This window comes from Dendrobates tinctorius, unplaced genomic scaffold (genome assembly GCF_039654945.1).
Source record: "Dendrobates tinctorius isolate UK_male_01 unplaced genomic scaffold, ASM3965494v1 ptg000184l, whole genome shotgun sequence".
In the NCBI taxonomy this organism is placed as follows: Eukaryota; Metazoa; Chordata; class Amphibia; order Anura; family Dendrobatidae; genus Dendrobates; species Dendrobates tinctorius.
In genome coordinates this window covers 19,006,979-19,027,918 of record NW_027361851.1, presented here as the reverse complement: position 1 = coordinate 19,027,918, position 20,940 = coordinate 19,006,979, and the positions used below count along the sequence as shown (strand labels likewise).

At 35.7% G+C, this 20,940-nt stretch overlaps 6 non-coding genes across 6 annotated transcripts; all 6 read left to right on the top strand.

Moving 5' to 3' along the window:
• Positions 1–1,561: 1,561 nt before the first annotated feature.
• On the top strand, positions 1,562–1,634 carry TRNAF-GAA (transfer RNA phenylalanine (anticodon GAA)). Its single transcript has one exon. It is a non-coding gene; the product is annotated as a tRNA-Phe (tRNA).
• A 4,892-nt stretch (positions 1,635–6,526) lies between these two features.
• Positions 6,527–6,599, top strand: TRNAF-GAA (transfer RNA phenylalanine (anticodon GAA)). The gene has a single exon. It is a non-coding gene; the product is annotated as a tRNA-Phe (tRNA).
• A 7,039-nt stretch (positions 6,600–13,638) lies between these two features.
• On the top strand, positions 13,639–13,721 carry TRNAL-UAG (transfer RNA leucine (anticodon UAG)). Its single transcript has one exon. It is a non-coding gene; the product is annotated as a tRNA-Leu (tRNA).
• A 3,888-nt stretch (positions 13,722–17,609) lies between these two features.
• TRNAL-UAG (transfer RNA leucine (anticodon UAG)) lies at positions 17,610–17,692 on the top strand. The gene has a single exon. It is a non-coding gene; the product is annotated as a tRNA-Leu (tRNA).
• Positions 17,693–18,527: 835 nt separating this feature from the next.
• On the top strand, positions 18,528–18,600 carry TRNAF-GAA (transfer RNA phenylalanine (anticodon GAA)). The gene has a single exon. It is a non-coding gene; the product is annotated as a tRNA-Phe (tRNA).
• A 995-nt stretch (positions 18,601–19,595) lies between these two features.
• On the top strand, positions 19,596–19,678 carry TRNAL-UAG (transfer RNA leucine (anticodon UAG)). The gene has a single exon. It is a non-coding gene; the product is annotated as a tRNA-Leu (tRNA).
• Positions 19,679–20,940: the final 1,262 nt, after the last annotated feature.

The following is a 20,940-nucleotide window of genomic DNA, read 5'->3' as shown; positions in this document are numbered from 1 at the left end:
CAAAAAGGCAAAAAACACAAGCTCCACACAGGTCCGTCATCTTTAATTTGAAATATAGGAGGTTTCTACTTTAATGGTGAGACAAAGCATCTACATATTTGACATTGCTCCAGTGAGTAGAGCCCACTTAAAAATGTATGGGTTGCTTGTCTCTGCAAGCAAAAGCTGGGCACTAAACTGGCATACTTGCAATGCTGGATGGTTCAGAGTGAAAACACCTATAGGCTGACAATAGTAATTGCAGGTGTTGATTAACTCATTGTGCAAAATAATTTCTAAAATGTGGTCACTTTGGGAGGTTTTCTGCTGTTTTGGTACTCTGCAAATTTCATCTGCAAGGTATTCCTGCAAAATCTGCATTGCAAAACCCAAATAGGGCTCTTCCATTCAAAGCCCTGCTGTGTGGCCAAACAGTAGTTTCTGAAGAAATGTGGTGCATCACCGCATTTGTGAGAAATCTAACATTTCTAATATCCAAACAAAATAAATGGAGGTTTAAAAATTAATGCAGACGAAAAGTACGCATATAAAAAATGTTATTTATTGACTTTTTTGGGGTGGTGTGACAAGTTTTTAATCACAAGAAATGGTAACATTTCTGCTGACTAGCATGGAAGGAGTTAAGTTCCAATTGCATATCGAAGTCAAGATTGCCGAGCGGTCTAAGGCGCTGCGTTCAGGTCGCAGTCTCCCCTGGAGGTGTGGTTTCAAATCCCACTTCTGACATCAACATTTAATTTCAAGAAACTTTATCTTCATGTAATGTGGTTTTGAAAAATTTCCTGAGAGTCTTTGGAGTGAATCTGAATTTGTCCTCTCAAAAAAGAACTCTAGAAACATCAAACAGACTTTTTGTGCATATGTTTGTTGTTCTTTTGGCACTAGAAAAATCCTTTGGACAGTCAATGAGGAGGGACTATTTCACCTCTTTGTGTTCTCTGTCCCTATTAGGGTAGGTAATCAACCTTCTACAGTGCTGTCATGAAATATATCTAGAAACGGATTTGCTGGTAAGTCTACTTTCATAGTTTTCACCTCATACATCAATAGACCATAACGATACTTAATAAACAAAAACTTAACAAGTAGGTAATCATAGTTTAAAAAATGTGAAATGCCCATGTCATTCTGACATGTTTCAGCACATTTTGGGACAAATGGTCTCACTTTTAACAATCAATAAAATATTTTCTCTAAATTTTTGTCTCTTTTTTGCTCCAATTGTTTGCATCTCATAAAAAATAAATCTTGATGTAACATTATGCATGCAAATTGTGTTTTATGTGCGACCATGACCTATTCTAGAAGCACAGGGTCAGAATTATACTGGTGCATGGAGACAAACTGAAAATGTAAAAATTCAATGGCAAAATTGCTGTCTTTTTCTACTCATTCACAAATAGTCAATGAATGTTATTAAATATGTACAGCAAAATGGAAGGCGTTTCAAATAGAAATCATGCTTCAAAAAACAGTCAAATGAAAAATTATAATATATCCCTCCAGGTGTGACACTTGACATTTGCAGAGTGTCAAACCCCCCAGAAAATGTATAGATATGGCCGAAATAGCTCAGTTGGGAGAGCGTTAGACTGAAGATCTAAAGGTCCCTGGTCCAATCCCGGGTTTCGGCAAAATGCTTTTTCTTCACCGTTTACATTTTAAGGAGATATTAAACAAAGCACATGGACTGATCATGATCAAAAGGCCTAAAAATCTTAACTATCTACAGAAAACAAAATGTTAAAAATTTGAGAAACGGTAACTTTTTCCTTTTGAACACATGAATGTTTTTTAGTAATTTTTCCTCTATTTTGTTTTATTTCAGATTGACTTAGCTGTAAGAGGATTAAAAGGTAACCTGATAGCTGAAACAGACAGCACTTATCAGACACTAGCTGAATGATTATAGTCAGCTTGTTTGACTTTGAAACACTGAGGCATTACTGAGACAAATGTCCTTAAAAAATATGCTGTGGACAAAGTCAAAAAGGCAAAAAACACAAGCTCCACACAGGTCCATCATCTTTAATTTGAAATATAGGAGGTTTCTACTTTAATGGTGAGACAAAGCATCTACATATTTGACATTGCTCCAGTGAGTAGAGCCCACTTAAAAATGTATGGGTTGCTTGCCTCTGCAAGCAAAAGCTGGGCACTAAACTGGCATACTTGCAATGCTGGATGGTTCAGAGTGAAAACACCTATAGGCTGACAATAGTAATTGCAGGTGTTGATTAACTCATTGTGCAAAATAATTTCTAAAATGTGGTCACTTTGGGAGGTTTTCTGCTGTTTTGGTACTCTGCAAATTTCATCTGCAAGGTATTCCTGCAAAATCTGCATTGCAAAACCCAAATAGGGCTCTTCCTTTCAAAGCCCTGCTGTGTGGCCAAACAGTAGTTTCTGAAGAAATGTGGTGCATCACCGTATTTGTGAGAAATCTAACATTTCTAATATCCAAACAAAATAAATGGAGGTTTAAAAATTAATGCAGACGAAAAGTACGCATATAAAAAATGTTATTTATTGACTTTTTTGGGGTGGTGTGACAAGTTTTTAATCACAAGAAATGGTAACATTTCTGCTGACTAGCATGGAAGGAGTTAAGTTCCAATTGCATATCGAAGTCAGGATGGCCGAGCGGTCTAAGGCGCTGCGTTCAGGTTGCAGACTCCCACTTCTGACATCAACATTTAATTTCAAGAAACTTTATCTTCATTTATTGATTAGATGAGGTCAAACAAAACTTAGTAATGTGGTTTTGAAAAATTTCCTGAGAGTCTTTGGAGTGAATCTGAATTTGTCCTCTCAAAAAAGAACTCTAGGAACATCAAACAGACTTTTTGTGCATATGTCTGTTGTTCTTTTGGCACTAGAAAAATCCTTTGGACAGTCAATGAGGAGGGACTATTTCACCTCTTTGTGTTCTCTGTCCCTATTAGGGTAGGGAATCAACCTTCTACAGTGCTGTCATGAAATATATCTAGAAACGGATTTGCTGGTAAGTCTACTTTCATAGTTTTCACCTCATACATCAATAGACCATAACGATACTTAATAAACAAAAACTTAACAAGTAGGTAATCATAGTTTAAAAAATGTGAAATGCCCATGTCATTCTGACATGTTTCAGCACATTTTGGGACAAATGGTCTCACTTTTAACAATCAATAAAATATTTTCTCTAAATTTTTGTCTCTATTTTGCTCCAATTGTTTGCATCTCATAAAAAATAAAACTTGATGTAACATTATGCATGCAAATTGTGTTTTATGTGCGACCATGACCTATTTTAGAAGCACAGGATCAGAATTATACTGGTGCATGGAGACAAACTGAAAATGTAAAAATTCAATGGCAAAATTGCTGTCTTTTTCTACTCATTCACAAATAGTTAATGAATGTTATTAAATATGTACAGCAAAATGGAAGGTGTTTCAAATAGAAATCATGCTTCAAAAAACAGTCAAATGAAAAATTATAATATATCCCTCCAGGTGTGACACTTGACATTTGCAGAGTGTCAAACCCCCCAGAAAATGTATAGATATGGCCGAAATAGCGCAGTTGGGAGAGCGTTAGACTGAACATCTTAAAGGTCCCTGGTCCAATCCCGGGTTTCGGCAAAATGCTTTTTCTTCACCGTTTACAAGTGGTTCAAATCCCACCTCTGACATCAACTTTTAATTTCAAGAAACTTTTTTCTTCATTTATTGATTAGATGAGGTCAAACAAAACTTAGTAATGTGGTTTTGAAAAATTTCCTGAGAGTCTTTGGAGTGAATCTGAATTTGTCCTCTCAAAAAAGAACTCTAGGAACATCAAACAGATTTTTTGTGCATATGTCTGTTGTTCTTTTGGCACTAGAAAAATCCTTTGGACAGTCAATGAGGAGGGACTATTTCACCTCTTTGTGTTCTCTGTCCCTATTAGGGTAGGGAATCAACCTTCTACAGTGCTGTCATGAAATATATCTAGAAACGGATTTGCTGGTAAGTCTACTTTCATAGTTTTCACCTCATACATCAATAGACCATAACGATACTTAATAAACAAAAACGTAACAAGTAGCTAATCATAGTTTAAAAAATGTGAAATGCCCATGTCATTCTGACATGTTTCAGCACATTTTGGGACAAATGGTCTCACTTTTAACATTAACAATCAATATAATATTTTCTCTAAATTTTTGTCTCTTTTTTGCTCCAATTGTTTGCATCTCATAAAAAATAAAACTTGATGTAACATTATGCATGCAAATTGTGTTTTATGTGCGACCATGACCTATTCTAGAAGCACGGGGTCAGAATTATACTGGTGCATGGAGACAAACTGAAAATGTAAAAATTCAATGGCAAAATTGCTGTCTTTTTCTACTCATTCACAAATAGTTAATGAATGTTATTAAATATGTACAGCAAAATGGAAGGCGTTTCAAATAGAAATCATGCTTCAAAAAACAGTCAAATGAAAAATTATAATATATCCCTCCAGGTGTGACACTTGACATTTGCAGAGTGTCAAACCCCCCAGAAAATGTATAGATATGGCAGAAATAGCTCAGTTGGGAGAGCGTTAGACTGAAGATCTAAAGGTCCCTGGTTTCGGCAAAATGCTTTTTCTTCACCATTTACATTTTAAGGAGATATTAAACAAAGCACATGGACTGATCATGATCAAAAGGCCTAAAAATCTTAACTATCTACAGAAAACAAAATGTTAAAAATTTGAGAAACGGTAACTTTTTCCTTTTGAAAACATGAATGTTTTTTAGTAATTTTTCCTCTATTTTGTTTTATTTCAGATTGACTTAGCTGTAAGAGGATTAAAAGGTAACCTGATAGCTGAAACAGACAGCACTTATCAGACACTAGCTGAATGATTATAGTCAGCTTGTTTGACTTTGAAACACTGAGGCATTACTGAGACAAATGTCCTTAAAAAATATGCTGTGGACAAAGTCAAAAAGGCAAAAAACACAAGCTCCACACAGGTCCGTCATCTTTAATTTGAAATATAGGAGGTTTCTACTTTAATGGTGAGACAAAGCATCTACATATTTGACATTGCTCCAGTGAGTAGAGCCCACTTAAAAATGTATGGGTTGCTTGTCTCTGCAAGCAAAAGCTGGGCACTAAACTGGCATACTTGCAATGCTGGATGGTTCAGAGTGAAAACACCTATAGGCTGACAATAGTAATTGCAGGTGTTGATTAACTCATTGTGCAAAATAATTTCTAAAATGTGGTCACTTTGGGAGGTTTTCTGCTGTTTTGGTACTCTGCAAATTTCATCTGCAAGGTATTCCTGCAAAATCTGCATTGCAAAACCCAAATAGGGCTCTTCCATTCAAAGCCCTGCTGTGTGGCCAAACAGTAGTTTCTGAAGAAATGTGGTGCATCACCGCATTTGTGAGAAATCTAACATTTCTAATATCCAAACAAAATAAATGGAGGTTTAAAAATTAATGCAGACGAAAAGTACGCATATAAAAAATGTTATTTATTGACTTTTTTGGGGTGGTGTGACAAGTTTTTAATCACAAGAAATGGTAACATTTCTGCTGACTAGCATGGAAGGAGTTAAGTTCCAATTGCATATCGAAGTCAAGATTGCCGAGCGGTCTAAGGCGCTGCGTTCAGGTCGCAGTCTCCCCTGGAGGTGTGGTTTCAAATCCCACTTCTGACATCAACATTTAATTTCAAGAAACTTTATCTTCATGTAATGTGGTTTTGAAAAATTTCCTGAGAGTCTTTGGAGTGAATCTGAATTTGTCCTCTCAAAAAAGAACTCTAGAAACATCAAACAGACTTTTTGTGCATATGTCTGTTGTTCTTTTGGCACTAGAAAAATCCTTTGGACAGTCAATGAGGAGGGACTATTTCACCTCTTTGTGTTCTCTGTCCCTATTAGGGTAGGTAATCAACCTTCTACAGTGCTGTCATGAAATATATCTAGAAACGGATTTGCTGGTAAGTCTACTTTCATAGTTTTCACCTCATACATCAATAGACCATAACGATACTTAATAAACAAAAACTTAACAAGTAGGTAATCATAGTTTAAAAAATGTGAAATGCCCATGTCATTCTGACATGTTTCAGCACATTTTGGGACAAATGGTCTCACTTTTAACAATCAATAAAATATTTTCTCTAAATTTTTGTCTCTTTTTTGCTCCAATTGTTTGCATCTCATAAAAAATAAATCTTGATGTAACATTATGCATGCAAATTGTGTTTTATGTGCGACTATGACCTATTCTAGAAGCACAGGGTCAGAATTATACTGGTGCATGGAGACAAACTGAAAATGTAAAAATTCAATGGCAAAATTGCTGTCTTTTTCTACTCATTCACAAATAGTCAATGAATGTTATTAAATATGTACAGCAAAATGGAAGGCGTTTCAAATAGAAATCATGCTTCAAAAAACAGTCAAATGAAAAATTATAATATATCCCTCCAGGTGTGACACTTGACATTTGCAGAGTGTCAAACCCCCCAGAAAATGTATAGATATGGCCGAAATAGCTCAGTTGGGAGAGCGTTAGACTGAAGATCTAAAGGTCCCTGGTCCAATCCCGGGTTTCGGCAAAATGCTTTTTCTTCACCGTTTACATTTTAAGGAGATATTAAACAAAGCACATGGACTGATCATGATCAAAAGGCCTAAAAATCTTAACTATCTACAGAAAACAAAATGTTAAAAATTTGAGAAACGGTAACTTTTTCCTTTTGAACACATGAATGTTTTTTAGTAATTTTTCCTCTATTTTGTTTTATTTCAGATTGACTTAGCTGTAAGAGGATTAAAAGGTAACCTGATAGCTGAAACAGACAGCACTTATCAGACACTAGCTGAATGATTATAGTCAGCTTGTTTGACTTTGAAACACTGAGGCATTACTGAGACAAATGTCCTTAAAAAATATGCTGTGGACAAAGTCAAAAAGGCAAAAAACACAAGCTCCACACAGGTCCGTCATCTTTAATTTGAAATATAGGAGGTTTCTACTTTAATGGTGAGACAAAGCATCTACATATTTGACATTGCTCCAGTGAGTAGAGCCCACTTAAAAATGTATGGGTTGCTTGTCTCTGCAAGCAAAAGCTGGGCACTAAACTGGCATACTTGCAATGCTGGATGGTTCAGAGTGAAAACACCTATAGGCTGACAATAGTAATTGCAGGTGTTGATTAACTCATTGTGCAAAATAATTTCTAAAATGTGGTCACTTTGGGAGGTTTTCTGCTGTTTTGGTACTCTGCAAATTTCATCTGCAAGGTATTCCTGCAAAATCTGCATTGCAAAACCCAAATAGGGCTCTTCCTTTCAAAGCCCTGCTGTGTGGCCAAACAGTAGTTTCTGAAGAAATGTGGTGCATCACCGTATTTGTGAGAAATCTAACATTTCTAATATCCAAACAAAATAAATGGAGGTTTAAAAATTAATGCAGACGAAAAGTACGCATATAAAAAATGTTATTTATTGACTTTTTTGGGGTGGTGTGACAAGTTTGTAATCACAAGGAATGGTAACATTTCTGCTGACTAGCATGGAAGGAGTTAAGTTCCAATTGCATATCGAAGTCAGGATGGCCGAGCGGTCTAAGGCGCAGCGTTCAGGTCGCAGTCTCCCCTGGAGTCGTGGGTTCAGATCCCACTTCTGACATCAACATTTAATTTCAAGAAACTTTATCTTCATTTATTGATTTGATGAGGTCAAACAAAACTTAGTAATGTGGTTTTGAAAAATTTCCTGAGAGTCTTTGGAGTGAATCTGAATTTGTCCTCTCAAAAAAGAACTCTAGGAACATCAAACAGATTTTTTGTGCATATGTCTGTTGTTCTTTTGGCACTAGAAAAATCCTTTGGACAGTCAATGAGGAGGGACTATTTCACCTCTTTGTGTTCTCTGTCCCTATTAGGGTAGGGAATCAACCTTCTACAGTGCTGTCATGAAATATATCTAGAAACGGATTTGCTGGTAAGTCTACTTTCATAGTTTTCACCTCATACATCAATAGACCATAACGATACTTAATAAACAAAAACTTAACAAGTAGGTAATCATAGTTTAAAAAATGTGAAATGCCCATGTCATTCTGACATGTTTCAGCACATTTTGGGACAAATGGTCTCACTTTTAACAATCAATAAAATATTTTCTCTAAATTTTTGTCTCTTTTTTGCTCCAATTGTTTGCATCTCATAAAAAATAAAACTTGATGTAACATTATGCATGCAAATTGTGTTTTATGTGCGACCATGACCTATTCTAGAAGCACAGGGTCAGAATTATACTGGTGCATGGAGACAAACTGAAAATGTAAAAATTCAATGGCAAAATTGCTGTCTTTTTCTACTCATTCACAAATAGTCAATGAATGTTATTAAATATGTACAGCAAAATGGAAGGCGTTTCAAATAGAAATCATGCTTCAAAAAACAGTCAAATGAAAAATTATAATATATCCCTCCAGGTGTGACACTTGACATTTGCAGAGTGTCAAACCCCCCAGAAAATGTATAGATATGGCTGAAATAGCTCAGTTGGGAGAGCGTTAGACTGAAGATCTAAAGGTCCCTAGTCCAATCCCGGGTTTCGGCAAAATCCTTTTTCTTCACCGTTTACATTTTAAGGAGATATTAAACAAAGCACATGGACTGATCATGATCAAAAGGCCTAAAAATCTTAACTATCTACAGAAAACAAAATGTTAAAAATTTGAGAAACGGTAACTGTTTCCTTTTGAACACATGAATGTTTTTTAGTAATTTTTCCTCTATTTTGTTTTATTTCAGATTGACTTAGCTGTAAGAGGATTAAAAGGTAACCTGATAGCTGAAACAGACAGCACTTATCAGACACTAGCTGAATGATTATAGTCAGCTTGTTTGACTTTGAAACACTGAGGCATTACTGAGACAAATGTCCTTAAAAAATATGCTGTGGACAAAGTCAAAAAGGCAAAAAACACAAGCTCCACACAGGTCCGTCATCTTTAATTTGAAATATAGGAGGTTTCTACTTTAATGGTGAGACAAAGCATCTACATATTTGACATTGCTCCAGTGAGTAGAGCCCACTTAAAAATGTATGGGTTGCTTGTCTCTGCAAAATGTATGGGTCGCTTGTCTCTGCAAGCAAAAGCTGGGCACTAAACTGGCATACTTGCAATGCTGGATGGTTCAGAGTGAAAACACCTATAGGCTGACAATAGTAATTGCAGGTGTTGATTAACTCATTGTGCAAAATAATTTCTAAAATGTGGTCACTTTGGGAGGTTTTCTGCTGTTTTGGTACTCTGCAAATTTCATCTGCAAGGTATTCCTGCAAAATCTGCATTGCAAAACCCAAATAGGGCTCTTCCTTTCAAAGCCCTGCTGTGTGGCCAAACAGTAGTTTCTGAAGAAATGTGGTGCATCACCGCATTTGTGAGAAATCTAACATTTCTAATATCCAAACAAAATAAATGGAGGTTTAAAAATTAATGCAGACGAAAAGTATGCATATAAAAAATGATATTTATTGACTTTTTTGGGGTGGTGTGACAAGTTTTTAATCACAAGGAATGGTAACATTTCTGCTGACTAGCATGGAAGTAGTTAAGTTCCAATTTCATATCGATGTCAGGATGGCCGAGCGGTCTAAGGCGCTGCGTTCAGGTCGCAGTCTCCCCTGGAGGCGTGTGCGTGTGTTCAAATCCCACTTCTGACATCAACATTTAATTTCAAGAAACTTTATCTTCATGTAATGTGGTTTTGAAAAATTTCCCGAGAGTCTTTGGAGTGAATCTTAATTTGTCCTCTCAAAAAAGAACTCAAAAAGGAACATCAAACAGATTTTTTGTGCATATGTCTGTTGTTCTTTTGGCACTAGAAAAATCCTTTGGACAGTCAATGAGGAGGGACTATTTCACCTCTTTGTGTTCTCTGTCCCTATTAGGGTAGGGAATCAACCTTCTACAGTGCTGTCATGAAATATATCTAGAAACGGATTTGCTGGTAAGTCTACTTTCATAGTTTTCACCTCATACATCAATAGACCATAACGATACTTAATAAACAAAAACTTAACAAGTAGGTAATCATAGTTTAAAAAATGTGAAATGCCCATGTCATTCTGACATGTTTCAGCACATTTTGGGACAAATGGTCTCACTTTTAACAATCAATAAAATATTTTCTCTAAATTTTTGTCTCTTTTTTGCTCTAATTGTTTGCATCTCATAAAAAATAAAACTTGATGTAACATTATGCATGCAAATTGTGTTTTATGTGCGACCATGACCTATTCTAGAAGCACAGGGTCAGAATTATACTGGTGCATGGAGACAAACTGAAAATGTAAAAATTCAATGGCAAAATTGCTGTCTTTTTCTACTCATTGACAAATAGTCAATGAATGTTATTAAATATGTACAGCAAAATGGAAGGCGTTTCAAATAGAAATCATGCTTCAAACAACAGTCAAATGAAAAATTATAATATATCCCTCCAGGTGTGACACTTGACATTTGCAGAGTGTCAAACCCCCCAGAAAATGTATAGATATGGCCGAAATATCTCAGTTGGGAGAGCGTTAGACTGAATATCTAAAGGTCCCTGGTCCAATCCCGGGTTTCGGCAGATTGCTTTTTCTTCACCGTTTACATTTTAAGGAGATATTAAACAAAGCACATGGACTGATCATGATCAAAAGGCCTAAAAATCTTAACTATCTACAGAAAACAAAATGTTAAAAATTTGAGAAACGGTAACTTTTTCCTTTTGAACACATGAATGTTTTTTAGTAATTTTTCCTCTATTTTGTTTTATTTCAGATTGACTTAGCTGTAAGAGGATTAAAAGGTAACCTGATAGCTGAAACAGACAGCACTTATCAGACACTAGCTGAATGATTATAGTCAGCTTGTTTGACTTTGAAACACTGAGGCATTACTGAGACAAATGTCCTTAAAAAATATGCTATGGACAAAGTCAAAAAGGCAAAAAAACACAAGCTCCACACAGGTCCGTCATCTTTAATTTGAAATATAGGAGGTTTCTACTTTAATGGTGAGACAAAGCATCTACATATTTGACATTGCTCCAGTGAGTAGAGCCCACTTAAAAATGTATGGGTTGCTTGTCTCTGCAAGCAAAAGCTGGGCACTAAACTGGCATACTTGCAATGCTGGATGGTTCAGAGTGAAAACACCTATAGGCTGACAATAGTAATTGCAGGTGTTGATTAACTCATTGTGCAAAATAATTTCTAAAATGTGGTCACTTTGGGAGGTTTTCTGCTGTTTTGGTACTCTGCAAATTTCATCTGCAAGGTATTCCTGAAAAATCTGCATTGCAAAACCCAAATAGGGCTCTTCCTTTCAAAGCCCTGCTGTGTGGCCAAACAGTAGTTTCTGAAGAAATGTGGTGCATCACCGCATTTGTGAGAAATCTAACATTTCTAATATCCAAACAAAATAAATGGAGGTTTAAAAATTAATGCAGATGAAAAGTACGCATATAAAAAATGTTATTTATTGACTTTTTTGGGGTGGTGTGACAAGTTTTTAATCACAAGGAATGGTAACATTTCTGCTGACTAGCATGGAAGGAGTTAAGTTCCAATTGCATATCAAAGTCAGGATGGCCGAGTGGTCTAAGGCGCTGTGTTCAGGTCGCAGTTGTGGGTTCAAATCCCACTTCTGACATCAACATTTAATTTCAAGAAACTTTATCTTCATTTATTGATTAGATGAGGTCAAACAAAACTTAGTAATGTGGTTTTGAAAAATTTCCTGAGAGTCTTTGGAGTGAATCTGAATTTGTCCTCTCAAAAAAGAACTCTAGGAACATGAAACAGATTTTTTGTGCATATGTCTGTTGTTCTTTTGGCACTAGAAAAATCCTTTGGACAGTCAATGAGGAGGGACTATTTCACCTCTTTGTGTTCTCTGTCCCTATTAGGGTAGGGAATCAACCTTCTACAGTGCTGTCATGAAATATATCTAGAAATGGATTTGCTGGTAAGTCTACTTTCATAGTTTTCACCTCATACATAAATAGACCATAACGATACTTAATAAACAAAAACTTAACAAGTAGGTAATCATAGTTTAAAAAATGTGAAATGCCCATGTCATTCTGACATGTTTCAGCACATTTTGGGACAAATGGTCTCACTTTTAACAATCAATAAAATATTTTCTCTAAATTTTTGTCTCTTTTTTGCTCCAATTGTTTGCATCTCATAAAAAATAAAACTTGATGTAACATTATGCATGCAAATTGTGTTTTATGTGCGACCATGACCTATTCTAGAAGCACAGGGTCAGAATTATACTGGTGCATGGAGACAAACTGAAAACGTAAAAATTCAATGGCAAAATTGCTGTCTTTTTCTACTCATTCACAAATAGTCAATGAATGTTATTAAATATGTACAGCAAAATGGAAGGCGTTTCAAATAGAAATCATGCTTCAAAAAACAGTCAAATGAAAAATTATAATATATCCCTCCAGGTGTGACACTTGACATTTGCAGAGTGTCAAACCCCCCAGAAAATGTATAGATATGGCCGAAATAGCTCCGTTGGGAGAGTGTTAGACTGAAAATCTAAAGGTCCCGAGTCCAATCCCGGGTTTCGGCAAAATGCTTTTTCTTCACCGTTTACATTTTAAGGAGATATTAAACAAAGCACATGGACTGATCATGATCAAAAGGCCTAAAAATATTAACTATCTACAGAAAACAAAATGTTAAAAATTTGAGAAACGGTAACTTTTTCCTTTTGAACACATGAATGTTTTTTAGTAATTTTTCCTCTATTTTGTTTTATTTCAGATTGACTTAGCTGTAAGAGGATTAAAAGGTAACCTGATAGCTGAAACAGACAGCACTTATCAGACACTAGCTGAATGATTATAGTCAGCTTGTTTGACTTTGAAACACTGAGGCATTACTGAGACAAATGTCCTTAAAAAATATGCTGTGGACAAAGTCAAAAAGGCAAAAAACACAAGCTCCACACAGGTCCATCATCTTTAATTTGAAATATAGGAGGTTTCTACTTTAATGGTGAGACAAAGCATCTACATATTTGACATTGCTCCAGTGAGTAGAGCCCACTTAAAAATGTATGGGTTGCTTGTCTCTGCAAGCAAAAGCTGGGCACTAAACTGGCATACTTGCAATGCTGGATGGTTCAGAGTGAAAACACCTATAGGCTGACAATAGTAATTGCAGGTGTTGATTAACTCATTGTGCAAAATAATTTCTAAAATGTGGTCACTTTGGGAGGTTTTCTGCTGTTTTGGTACTCTGCAAATTTCATCTGCAAGGTATTCCTGCAAAATCTGCATTGCAAAACCCAAATAGGGCTCTTCCTTTCAAAGCCCTGCTGTGTGGCCAAACAGTAGTTTCTGAAGAAATGTGGTGCATCACCGCATTTGTGAGAAATCTAACATTTCTAATATCCAAACAAAATAAATGGAGGTTTAAAAATTAATGCAGACGAAAAGTACGCATATAAAAAATGTTATTTATTGACTTTTTTGGGGTGGTGTGACAAGTTTTTAATCACAAGGAATGGTTACATTTCTGCTGACTAGCATGGAAGGAGTTAAGTTCCAATTGCATATCGAAGTCAAGATGGCCGAGTGGTCTAAGGTGCTGCGTTTAGGTTGCAGTTTCCCCTGGAGGCGTGGGTTCAAATCCCACTTCTGACATCAACATTTAATTTCAAGAAACTTTATCTTCATGTAATGTCGTTTTGAAAAATTTCCTGAGAGTCTTTGGAGTGAATCTGAATTTGTCCTCTCAAAAAAGAACTCTAGGAACATCAAACAGATTTTTTGTGCATATGTCTGTTGTTCTTTTGGCACTAGAAAAATCCTTTGGACAGTCAATGAGGAGGGACTATTTCACCTCTTTGTGTTCTCTGTCCCTATTAGGGTAGGGAATCAACCTTCTACAGTGCTGTCATGAAATATATCTAGAAACGGATATGCTGGTAAGTCTACTTTCATAGTTTTCACCTCATACATCAATAGACCATAACGATATTTAATAAACAAAAACTTAACAAGTAGGTAATCATAGTTTAAAAAATGTGAAATGCCCATGTCATTCTGACATGTTTCAGCACATTTTGGGACAAATGGTCTCACTTTTAACAATCAATAAAATATTTTCTCTAAATTTTTGTCTCTTTTTTGCTCCAATTGTTTGCATCTCATAAAAAATAAAACTTGATGTAACATTATGCATGCAAATTGTGTTTTATGTGCGACCATGACCTATTCTAGAAGCACAGGGTCAGAATTATACTGGTGCATGGAGACAAACTGAAAATGTAAAAATTCAATGGCAAAATTGCTGTCTTTTTCTACTCATTCACAAATAGTTAATGAATGTTATTAAATATGTACAGCAAAATGGAAGGCGTTTCAAATAGAAATCATGCTTCAAAAAACAGTCAAATGAAAAATTATAATATATCCCTCCAGGTGTGACACTTGACATTTGCAGAGTGTCAAACCCCCCAGAAAATGTATAGATATGGCCAAAATAGCTCAGTTGGGAGAGCGTTAGACTGAAGATCTAAAGGTCCCTGGTCCAATCCCGGGTTTCGGCAAAATGCTTTTTCTTCACCGTTTACATTTTAAGGAGATATTAAACAAAGCACATGGACTGATCATGATCAAAAGGCCTAAAAATCTTAACTATCTACAGAAAACAAAATGTTAAAAATTTGAGAAACGGTAACTTTTTCCTTTTGAACACATGAATGTTTTTTAGTAATTTTTCCTCTATTTTGTTTTATTTCAGATTGACTTAGCTTTAAGAGGATTAAAAGGTAACCTGATAGCTGAAACAGACAGCACTTATCAGACACTAGCTGAATGATTATAGTCAGCTTGTTTGACTTTGAAACACTGAGGCATTACTGAGACAAATGTCCTTAAAAAATATGCTGTGGACAAAGTCAAAAAGGCAAAAAACACAAGCTCCACACAGGTCCGTCATCTTTAATTTGAAATATAGGAGGTTTCTACTTTAATGGTGAGACAAAGCATCTACATATTTGACATTGCTCCAGTGAGTAGAGCCCACTTAAAAATGTATGAGTTGCTTGTCTCTGCAAGCAAAAGCTGGGCACTAAACTGGCATACTTGCAATGCTGGATGGTTCAGAGTGAAAACACCTATAGGCTGACAATAGTAATTGCAGGTGTTGTTTAACTCATTGTGCAAAATAATTTCTAAAATGTGGTCACTTTGGGAGGTTTTCTGCTGTTTTGGTACTCTGCAAATTTCATCTGCAAGGTATTCCTGCAAAATCTGCATTGCAAAACCCAAATAGGGCTCTTCCTTTCAAAGCCCTGCTGTGTGGCCAAACAGTAGTTTCTGAAGAAATGTGGTGCATCACCGCATTTGTGAGAAATCTAACATTTCTAATATCCAAACAAAATAAATGGAGGTTTAAAAATTAATGCAGACGAAAAGTACGCATATAAAAAATGTTATTTATTGACTTTTTTGGGGTGGTGTGACAAGTTTTTAATCACAAGGAATGGTAACATTTCTGCTGACTAGCATGGAAGGAGTTAAGTTCCAATTGCATATCGAAGTCAAGATGGCAGAGTGGTCTAAGGTGCTGCGTTTAGGTTGCAGTTTCCCCTGGAGGGGTGGGTTCAAATCCCACTTCTGACATCAACATTTAATTTCAAGAAACTTTATCTTCATGTAATGTGGTTTTGAAAAATTTCCTGAGAGTCTTTGGAGTGAATCTGAATTTGTCCTCTCAAAAAAGAACTCTAGGAACATCAAACAGATTTTTGTGCATATGTCTGTTGTTCTTTTGGCACTAGAAAAATCCTTTGGACAGTCAATGAGGAGGGACTATTTCACCTCTTTGTGTTCTCTGTCCCTATTAGGGTAGGGAATCAACCTTCCACAGTGCTGTCATGAAATATATCTAGAAACGGATTTGCTGGTAAGTCTACTTTCATAGTTTTCACCTCATACATCAATAGACCATAACGATATTTAATAAACAAAAACTTAACAAGTAGGTAATCATAGTTTAAAAAATGTGAAATGCCCATGTCATTCTGACATGTTTCAGCACATTTTGGGACAAATGGTCTCACTTTTAACAATCAATAAAATATTTTCTCTAAATTTTTGTCTCTTTTTTGCTCCAATTGTTTGCATCTCATAAAAAATAAAACTTGATGTAACATTATGCATGCAAATTGTGTTTTATGTGCGACCATGACCTATTCTAGAAGCACAGGGTCAGAATTATACTGGTGCATGGAGACAAACTGAAAATGTAAAAATTCAATGGCAAAATTGCTGTCTTTTTCTACTCATTCACAAATAGTTAATGAATGTTATTAAATATGTACAGCAAAATGGAAGGCGTTTCAAATAGAAATCATGCTTCAAAAAACAGTCAAATGAAAAATTATAATATATCCCTCCAGGTGTGACACTTGACATTTGCAGAGTGTCAAACCCCCCAGAAAATGTATAGATATGGCCAAAATAGCAAAGTTGGGAGAGCGTTAGACTGAAGATCTAAAGGTCCCTGGTCCAATCCCGGGTTTCGGCAAAATGCTTTTTCTTCACCGTTTACATTTTAAGGAGATATTAAACAAAGCACATGGACTGATCATGATCAAAAGGCCTAAAAATCTTAACTATCTACAGAAAACAAAATGTTAAAAATTTGAGAAACGGTAACTTTTTCCTTTTGAACACATGAATGTTTTTTAGTAATTTTTCCTCTATTTTGTTTTATTTCAGATTGACTTAGCTGTAAGAGGATTAAAAGGTAACCTGATAGCTGAAACAGACAGCACTTATCAGACACTAGCTGAATGATTATAGTCAGCTTGTTTGACTTTGAAACACTGAGGCATTACTGAGACAAATGTCCTTAAAAAATATGCTGTGGACAAAGTCAAAAAGGCAAAAAACACAAGCTCCACACAGGTCCGTCATCTTTAATTTGAAATATAGGAGGTTTCTACTTTAATGGTGAGACAAAGCATCTACATATTTGACATTGCTCCAGTGAGTAGAGCCCACTTAAAAATGTATGGGTTGCTTGTCTCTGCAAGCAAAAGCTGGGCACTAAACTGGCATACTTGCAATGCTGGATGGTTCAGAGTGAAAACACCTATAGGCTGACAATAGTAATTGCAGATGTTGATTAACTCATTGTGCAAAATAATTTCTAAAATGTGGTCACTTTGGGAGGTTTTCTGCTGTTTTGGTACTCTGCAAATTTCATCTGCAAGGTATTCCTGCAAAATCTGCATTGCAAAACCCAAATAGGGCTCTTCCTTTCAAAGCCCTGCTGTGTGGCCAAACAGTAGTTTCTGAAGAAATGTGGTGCATCACCGCATTTGTGAGAAATCTAACATTTCTAATATCCAAACAAAATAAATGGAGGTTTAAAAATTAATGCAGACGAAAAGTATGCATATAAAAAATGTTATTTATTGACTTTTTTGGGGTGGTGTGACAAGTTTTTAATCACAAGGAATGGTAACATTTCTGCTGACTAGCATGGAAGGAGTTAAGTTCCAATTGCATTTCGAAGTCAGGATGGCTGAGTGGTCTAAGGCGCTGCGTTTAGGTTGCAGTTTCCCCTGTAGTTGTGGGTTCAAATCCCACTTCTGACATCAACATTTAATTTCAAGAAACTTTATCTTCATGTAATGTGGTTTTGAAAAATTTCCTGAGAGTCTTTGGAGTGAATCTGAATTTGTCCTCTCAAAAAAGAACTCTAGGAACATCAAACAGATTTTTTGTGCATATGTCTGTTGTTCTTTTGGCACTAGAAAAATCCTTTGGACAGTCAATGAGGAGGGACTATTTCACCTCTTTGTGTTCTCTGTCCCTATTAGGGTAGGGAATCAACCTTCTACAGTGCTGTCATGAAATATATCTAGAAATGGATTTGCTGGTAAGTCTACTTTCATAGATTTCACCTCATACATCAATAGACCATAACGATATTTAATAAACAAAAACTTAACAAGTAGGTAATCATAGTTTAAAAAATGTGAAATGCCCATGTCATTCTGACATGTTTCAGCACATTTTGGGACAAATGGTCTCACTTTTAACAATCAATAAAATATTTTCTCTAAATTTTTGTCTCTTTTTTGCTCCAATTGTTTGCATCTCATAAAAAATAAAACTTGATGTAACATTATGCATGCAAATTGTGTTTTATGTGCGACCATGACCTATTCTAGAAGCACAGGGTCAGAATTATACTGGTGCATGGAGACAAACTGAAAATGTAAAAATTCAATGGCAAAATTGCTGTCTTTTTCTACTCATTCACAAATAGTTAATGAATGTTATTAAATATGTACAGCAAAATGGAAGGCGTTTCAAATAGAAATCATGCTTCAAAAAACAGTCAAATGAAAAATTATAATATATCCCTCCAGGTGTGACACTTGACATTTGCAGAGTGTCAAACCCCCCAGAAAATGTATAGATATGGCCGAAATAGCTCAGTTGGGAGAGCGTTAGACTGAAGATCTAAAGGTCCCTGGTCCAATCCCGGGTTTCGGCAAAATGCTTTTTCTTCACCGTTTACATTTTAAGGAGATATTAAACAAAGCACATGGACTGATCATGATCAAAAGGCCTAAAAATCTTAACTATCTACAGAAAACAAAATGTTAAAAATTTGAGAAACGGTAACTTTTTCCTTTTGAACACATGAATGTTTTTTAGTAATTTTTCCTCTATTTTGTTTTATTTCAGATTGACTTAGCTGTAAGAGGATTAAAAGGTAACCTGATAGCTGAAACAGACAGCACTTATCAGACACTAGCTGAATGATTATAGTCAGCTTGTTTGACTTTGAAACACTGAGGCATTACTGAGACAAATGTCCTTAAAAAATATGCTGTGGACAAAGTCAAAAAGGCAAAAAACACAAGCTCCACACAGGTCCGTCATCTTTAATTTGAAATATAGGAGGTTTCTACTTTAATGGTGAGACAAAGCATCTACATATTTGACATTGCTCCAGTGAGTAGAGCCCACTTAAAAATGTATGGGTTGCTTGCCTCTGCAAGCAAAAGCTGGGCACTAAACTGGCATACTTGCAATGCTGGATGGTTCAGAGTGAAAACACCTATAGGCTGACAATAGTAATTGCAGGTGTTGATTAACTCATTGTGCAAAATAATTTCTAAAATGTGGTCACTTTGGGAGGTTTTCTGCTGTTTTGGTACTCTGCAAATTTCATCTGCAAGGTATTCCTGCAAAATCTGCATTGCAAAACCCAAAGAGGGCTCTTCCTTTCAAAGTCCTGCTGTGTGGCCAAACAGTAGTTTCTGAAGAAATGTGGTGCATCACCGCATTTGTGAGAAATCTAACATTTCTAATATCCAAACAAAATAAATGGAGGTTTAAAAATTAATGCAGACGAAAAGTACGCATATAAAAAATGTTATTTATTGACTTTTTTGGGGTGGTGTGACAAGTTTTTAATCACAAGGAATGGTAACATTTCTGCTGACTAGCATGGAAGGAGTTAAGTTCCAATTGCATATCAAAGTCAAGATGGCAGAGTGGTCTAAGGCGCTGCGTTTAGGTTGCAGTTTCCCCTGGAGGCGTGGGTTCAAATCCCACTTCTGACATCAACATTTAATTTCAAGAAACTTTATCTTCATGTAATGTGGTTTTGAAAAATTTCCTGAGAGTCTTTGGAGTGAATCTGAATTTGTCCTCTCAAAAAAGAACTCTAGGAACATCAAACAGATTTTTGTGCATATGTCTGTTGTTCTTTTGGCACTAGAAAAATCCTTTGGACAGTCAATGAGGAGGGACTATTTCACCTCTTTGTGTTCTCTGTCCCTATTAGGGTAGGGAATCAACCTTCTACAGTGCTGTCATGAAATATATCTAGAAACGGATTTGCTGGTAAGTCTACTTTCATAGTTTTCACCTCATACATCAATAGACCATAACGATACTTAATAAACAAAAACTTAACAAGTAGGTAATCATAGTTTAAAAAATGTGAAATGCCCATGTCATTCTGACATGTTTCAGCACATTTTGGGACAAATGGTCTCACTTTTAACAATCAATAAAATATTTTCTCTAAATTTTTGTCTCTTTTTTGCTCCAATTGTTTGCATCTCATAAAAAATAAAACTTGATGTAACATTATGCATGCAAATTGTGTTTTATGTGCGACCATGACCTATTCTAGAAGCACAGGGTCAGAATTATACTGGTGCATGGAGACAAACTGAAAATGTAAAAATTCAATGGCAAAATTGCTGTCTTTTTCTACTCATTCACAAATAGTTAATGAATGTTATTAAATATGTACAGCAAAATGGAAGGCGTTTCAAACAGAAATCATGCTTCAAAAAACAGTCAAATGAAAAATTATAATATATCCCTCCAGGTGTGACACTTGACATTTGCAGAGTGTCAAACCCCCGAGAAAATGTATAGATATGGCAGAAATAGCTCAGTTGGGAGAGCGTTAGACTGAAGATCTAAAGGTCCCTGGTCCAATCCCGGGTTTCGGCAAAATGCTTTTTCTTCACCGTTTACATTTTAAGGAGATATTAAACAAAGCACATGGACTGATCATGATCAAAAGGCCTAAAAATCTTAACTATCTACAGAAAACAAAATGTTAAAAATTTGAGAAACGGTAACTTTTTCCTTTTGAACACATGAATGTTTTTTAGTAATTTTTCCTCTATTTTGTTTTATTTCAGATTGACTTAGCTGTAAGAGGATTAAAAGGTAACCTGATAGCTGAAACAGACAGCACTTATCAGACACTAGCTGAATGATTATAGTCAGCTTGTTTGACTTTGAAACACTGAGGCATTACTGAGACAAATGTCCTTAAAAAATATGCTGTGGACAAAGTCAA